We start from the raw sequence: 7,190 nt of genomic DNA, 5'->3' as shown, positions 1-7,190 counted from the left end.
CCACATAATCAATAAGTTTTAAAAACAGAAGAGCTAGTATTATTTTGGGAGTAGTATTGAGCACCGATGTGGGGATGCGAGTTTCGGATTAACTCAAGTCTCCATGAAAACCATGTAGGCATCATGGGTAGAAAAGGGTCATACTTTTTAGGTGAATCCTTTTTAACAATTTACTAGTGGATCCATTAGGCAGTTCAGGTCCTATACCCTGGCAAGGTTAGGATGGCAGCACAGCGTGGGCCGAGTAACGCTATATCATAACTATAGCTCTTAAGTAATGGTTGTTGGTTGGAGAAGCTCCCATAGAAGTATTATAGTTTCATATACATCAGTTAATTGTATTTCTATATACAACTCATATATTAATTGTATATTTGTATATATTCAAAGTTTACATCATATTTTAAGTCATCATTTTTTTATATTGCAACTACTTTTAAACTGTGTATATTGAATAAGAGGTAGTAGATCATGAGTTAAGTAGAGCCAAGGTAAGTGTTGTTGTTACTCATTTTCAAACTTAAGGTGTTGTTTAGCTTTCCAAGTCGCATACTTGTACATTCAATGTACTGATGTCAGTTGGCCTACATCGTATCATGATGCAGACGCAGGTAAAGAGGATCGACATCCAGTGTATCGTTGATCTAGTAGAGCACTCCAGAGTCAGTTGGTGAGCCTCCTTGGTTTCTGGAGGATCCATTTTATTGCTTTCTAACATAGATCATTAGAATGTTGTGGGGCATGTCCAAACATCAATCTCAGTTATTAGAGGCTTCATAGACATATAGTTAGTTCGATTGTTCAGCTCATGTCTCTTTTATCCAAAATTTTAACTTTGAGATTAAAGTGCCATTTTGATTGGAATTTTTTTATTTTGATTATTTTCCCTAGAGAATGTTTTTATTGTTCATATTAAGCTTAGTTAAGTCTTCTGCTGAGTTAAGTAAGTCAGACCAAGGGTTTGCTCGATGCCAGTAATGGTCACGGAGTGCCACTCCCACCCAGGGTGTAGGCTCGGGATATGACAAACTTGGTATTAGAGCACAGAGTTCAAGAGTCCTAGGGAGTCTGTAATGTCCTATTTGTAGATTCTTATTTATCAATGTGAAGCGTGCCAAATTTATGATTAGGAGTCTAAAACATTTAGGAACATCTCACTTCTTCACATTCTTTTCATGCGTTAGAGCTTACCTCTAAAAATTCACTCTAATTCGTGCTTGTGCGTGTTTCAGATAATCATGCCTACAGGAAGAGCAGTCAGAGGTAAACCTGCCAAAGGAAATATAGAGGAACAAGAGTTACCCAATGCACCAGATGTGCAACTCTAGGGAGAGATTACCAATGTTGTGTTCCAGGAAGCTATGTAGATGCTAAGTCAAGTAGTAATCAACCAAGTTGTATAATAGAGAGAGCTTGACAAGAAGAGGCTCACACCTTGAGGGTTCATGAGTTTCTAAGAATGAATCCTCCTAGCTTCACCGATTCAAGCACTATTGAGGATCCGGAAAACTTTGTAGGAGAGCATAAGAAGGTGTTCGATGTGATGCATGTGGTTGGCACTGAGAGAGTTGAGTTAGTTGCATATCAAATGAAGAGTGTGGCGAAAACCTGGTTTGATAAATGGAAGGATGGTAGGTCTCAAGATTCACTACATCCAAGCTACGCTTGCTTTGAAGAAGCCTTCTAGGGGCGGTTCTTTCCCCGAGTACTGAAGGAAGGAAAGGTACGGGAGTCCCTTACCCAGAAAAAAGACTCCTGAGTGTTCATATGTATGGATTGAAGTTCACCCAACTGTCTTGCTATGCTCCGAATATGGTTAAGGATATGAGGATCAAATGAGTTTGTTTGTCGCCGATTCGGGTCGTGCTTCAAGTAAAGAAGGTAGGGCTGCAATGTTGATTTGTGAAATTGACATGTCAAGGCTAATATTCTATGTGAAGCAAGTTGAATAGTAAAATATGGAGAACATATAGGAGTATAGAAACAAAATGGCCAAGACCAGGAATGAGTCTGGGCAATAGAAAGGTGGTTCGAGTCGACCATAACTTCATAAACAGAAGGGGCATGCACTATCATCTGCTAGTGCTCATGCGCCCAAAAATAGATGTGAGTACAATGGGAAGAATTATAGAGTTAAGCATGCCTACTCACAGGGTACTATGGCGCTGGGAGGTAGTAAGCCTCCTGCCTGCGCCAAGAGTGGCAGAAATCACTCCGGTATTTGGCATGAAGTCTCCGCAGGTTCTTTCAAGTGCGGTCAGACAGGGCATCTCACGAGAGAATGTCTAAGAATAAGCAACACGGTAGTAATGGGGTTAATAAAGCTTAATATTCATCAGCTGCTCCACAAGACAGGGCTGCACCTAAGGGAGCTAAATCTGGTGCTGGCGGAGGAACAAATCGCTTGTATGCTCTCAATAATCGCCACTATCAAGAGAATTTTCTAGATGTTGTCACAGGTATGATCGAGTCTTTTACTGTACTGTTTGTGCATTATTAGACCCAGGATCGAGTTTATATTTTTCAACTCCCCATTTTTCTATGAACTTTGAAATTTCTCCTGAGCAACTTAGCAAAGCATTCAGTGTTTCCATACCTATTGGTAAATCCATTCTAGCAAAAAAAGTCTATTGTGATAGTCCTATTTATAGCAATCACAAGAGTACCATGGCTAATTTAATAGACTTAGACATGGTAGCTTTTGATGTCTTTCCTGGTGTGGACTGACTTCATGCCTTTTATGCATCAATAGATTGCAGAACTCGAGTGGTCAAGTTTTTGATTCCTAATGAGCCAGTTATAATGTTGAAAAGTAGTTCATCAGTGCCTGAGGGTCGTTCCCTTTCGTACCTAAAGGCAATGAAGTTAGTTTCCAAAGGGTGTATCTATCACTTAGTCTGAGTTAATGACTCAAGTGCTTAGGTACCTTCTCTTCAGTCAGGTCCAATAGAAAGCGAGTTTCCAAAAGTCTTTCCTAATGATCTAACCTGAGTCCCTCCCGAAAGAGAGATAGACTTCGGCATATATATTATTCCAGATACTCGTCCTATCTCTGTTCCACCGTACAGAATGGCACAAGCAGAGTTGAAAGAGCTAAAAGAATAATTGAAAATTTTGTTGAATAAAGGTTTCATTAGACCAAGTGTCTCACCTTAGGGCGCTCTGTCTTTTTTGTGAGAAAGAAAGATGGCTCCCTTAAAGGTGTGTAGACTATCACCAATTGAATAAGGCCACCATCAAGAATAAATATCCTCTTACAAGGATAGATAATCCTTTTTATCAACTTCAAGGAGCTTCTTGCTTTTTCAAGATTGACCTCAGATCAGGTTATTATCAGTTGAAAGTTAGGGAATGTGATATTCCAAAGACAACTTTTAGAACAATGTATATGGGCATTATAAATTTTTGGTTATGTCCTTTTGTTTGACTAATGCTCTTGCATTATTTATAGATACTATGAACAGAGTCTTCAAACCTTATTTAGATATGTTTGTCATCGTCATAATTAAGGACATACTGGTTTATTGAAGGAACGAAGAAGATCATGGTAGTCACCTCAGGATTATTCTGCAAACTCTAAAATATAAGGAGCTATATGCCAAGTTCTCCAAGTACGATCATTGGCTTATGTCTTTGGAATTCTTGGTCCACATAGTTTTCGGTGATGGGATTAGAGTTGACACTCAGAATTTAGATGTAGTTCAGAGTTAGGCTAGACCCACATCTCCAATAGACATAAGTAGTTCCTTGGGTTTGGCTGGATATTATAGAAGATCTGTTGAAGGGTTTTCATCTATCTCGTCTCCTTTGACCAAGCTAACTAAGAAGACAGTCAAGTTTCAATGGTCCGAAGCTTGTGAGTAAAGCTTTCAGGAATTGAAATAGAGATTGACTACCGCTCCGGTTTTGACCTTACAAGAGGGTACTCAATGTTTTGTGATGTATTTTGATGCATCAAGAGTGGGATTGGGTTGTGTTTTGATGAAGAATATCAAGGTTATATCTTATGGATCAGGACAATAGAAGGTTCATGAGAAGATCTATCCAACTCATGACTTGGAATTGGCTACAGTAGTGTTTGCTTTGAAGATATGGCGGCACTACATGTATGCTGTTCGTGTTGACATATTCACTGGTCAGAAGATCCTCCAACATGTGGTTCACTCAGAAGGAACTCAATCTCAGACAAAGGAGGTGGTTAGAATTACTCAAGGATTATGAAATAAGTATTCTTTACCACCTAGGTAAGGCTATATGGTTGCTGATGCCTTAAGCAAGTTGTCCATGGGTTGTACCGCCTATGTTGAAGAAGAAAAGAGGGAGTCAGATTAATATTTGCACAGACTTTTACGTTTAAGATTCAGACTTAAAGATTGTACAGAAGGAGGAATAGTGGTGACCAATGGGGTCGAATAATCACTAGTGTCTAAGGTGAATGAAATGTAAGATGAAGACCGCATACTGCTTAATTTGAAGGCAAGTGTCCATAAGCAAAGAGTATTGGCTTTTTAACAAAGGGAGATGGTGTGTCGAGGCACATCTAAGGTGGATGGACTTCAAGAGAGGATCTTTTAGAAGGCTCATACCTCCAGATATTCCATTCATCTGGGTTCCACCAAGATGTACCGCGATTTAAGAGCGGTATATCGGTGCATGAAGAAAGATATTGTTGAGTTTTTTGTCAACTGCTTAATTGTCAGCAAGTGAAAGTATAGCACCAAAGACCAGGAGGTTTTGCTCAAACGATAGAACTTCCGGAATGGAAGTGGGAGATGATTAATATGGACTTCATCACAGGCTTTACAAGATCTCACAGAAGCATGAATCTATTTGGGTGATTGTCGATAGAATAACAAAGTAAGCCCATTTCTTGCCATTAAAGACTACCTATTCTTTAGAGGATTATGCTAAGTTGTACCTTCAAGAGGTGGTGAGACTTCATGGGGTCCCGATCTCCATTATTTCAGATATAGGTGCAGAATTCACTACTCCGTTCTGGAAATCTTTCCAGAAAGGTTTGGGTTCAAATGTGAATTTAAGCACTGCTTTTCACCCTCAGACATAAGCACAAGCAGAGCGTACTATCAAGACCTTAGAAGCTATGTTTAGAGCAAGTGTGATTGACTTCAAAGGAAATTGGTATGTTCACATACCTCTCATTGAGTTTGCTTCAAACAACAACTACAATTCGAGTATCTAAAATGGCTCCATATGAGGCTCTGTATGGGAGAATGTACATATGTCCAATTGGGTGGTTTGAAGTTGGTGAAGCAGGGTTGATAGGACCATATCTGGTTCACCAAGCTATGGAGAAGGTGAAAGTAATTCAAGAAAGATTGAAGATGGCACAGTGTCGCCAAAAGTCCTACACAGATGTTAGGAGAAGGTCATTGGAGTTTTAGGTGGATGATTGGGTATATCTAGAATTTTCACCCATGAAGGGTGTTATGAGGTTTGGCAAGAAGGGAAAACGTAATCCCTGGTATATTGGACCTTATAGAATCTCCAAGAGAGTGGGCAACATAGCTTATGAGTTGGAGCTACCCCAAGAGTTAGTAGCAGTTCATACGTATTTTTATGTTGAAGAAGTGTTTGAGAGATCCTTCATTGATTGTATCAACTGAGGATGTTGGGATTAAGGATAACTTATCCTATGAAGAGGTTCTGGTCCAGATTTTTGATCATCAAGTTCACAAGTTGAGAACTAAGAAAGTTACATCAGTCAAGGTCCTTTGGAGTAATCAATTGGTTGAAGGAAGCAACTTGCAAAACTGAGGAGGATATGAAGAAGTGGTATCCACATCTCTTTGAATCCATAGAGAATGCAGATCAAGGTAATAAATTTTGTTCTTAGCGTTTTGTAAGACTATGTGTATGCATGTTATTACTTGTTTTGGTTATTGAGTGCTGAAAGGATGTTACTACCCTTAGCTTTGTGAAAGAGTTCTCACACTAAAAAAGGAACCTCAATTATCAACAAAAAAATTCATTGGAAAACTGATCAAATCGGTTGGCAAATTGAGTTACCAATTAAATGTCAATTTATACTAATCCGTTGCTCAAAAGCTCGTCGTTAAATATCACCAACTGAATTTAATTTGTTGGTAAACTTACTAACCAAAAATCAGTTGGTAAACACCAAATGATGTTGTTACAAAATATTTAAATATGACCTTAAAATTTTCGTTGGTAAATTTACCGACTATATTTTTTGTTGGTATATCGTTAGTACCTTTCCTAACGAATTGAAAAGGAGTTAGTAAATTTTTTTCTTCATTTTTCAATTCATACATTGGTAATTGTTTGGTAATTTTAGTAACAACAAATTTGTGTTGGTAATTTTCCAATAAATTTTAAATATTTTTTTATTTGTTTTTGGTTTTCCATCTGGTTTTCAGTACCCACTATGGAGCCTGACTAAATCTTGATTCCGTCAAAAATTCCAACATTGGGTGGTAAAGCACTCCGTAACAAAGATGATTATGTACCCAACGAGAATCGAACCTGAAATCTCTTGGTTAAAGAATTAGGAGTACTTACCACTACACCATAACCTTTGTTTGTAATAATTTTTAAATACTTAAGTATGATTATTTATTTTTCTAATAAATTTACTAATTTATTGTTAGTTTATTGATAATATATAATTCAAGTTTAATGTTAGCTTAATAATTGATTGGCAATATGTTCAAAATATCATTAATTGAATGATTATCAATAGTAAAATATTTGTTAATATATTGCATTTAAAAATCTATGAACACGAATATAAATACGAAAATATTTATCATATTTATAAATCATATTTGAATGAAACAATGCAAAATCTATGATAATAAGTTAAATTAATCTCAATATGACACATATTATTATTTTAAAAAATTTAATTTGAGCACGTTTACCAAAAATATTGACCAAGTTGAATTTTTAGCCAAAAGTTAAAATGCCTAACAACACAAACTGAAAATGAAAGTCTCAAAACCTGACACAACCATCTTTTTAGATATAAAAATGATCTTTCGAAGCTATTCGATTTGATAAAATTTTCATCAGAGAACGTTTACAAAAGTACTAAGGAAAATCAATTTTTTGTCAAGTGTTATAAAGTTAAATAACCTAACAATACAAACTGAATATGAAAAACCTCAAAATCCAAATCAGTCATCCTATAAAGTGATAAATGACCTTCC

The sequence above is a fragment of the Solanum pennellii genome, chromosome 10 (genome assembly GCF_001406875.1).
Source record: "Solanum pennellii chromosome 10, SPENNV200".
NCBI lineage: Eukaryota > Viridiplantae > Streptophyta > Magnoliopsida > Solanales > Solanaceae > Solanum > Solanum pennellii.
The sequence above is the reverse complement of the archived record's forward strand: the minus strand, read 5'-3'. Positions refer to the sequence as shown.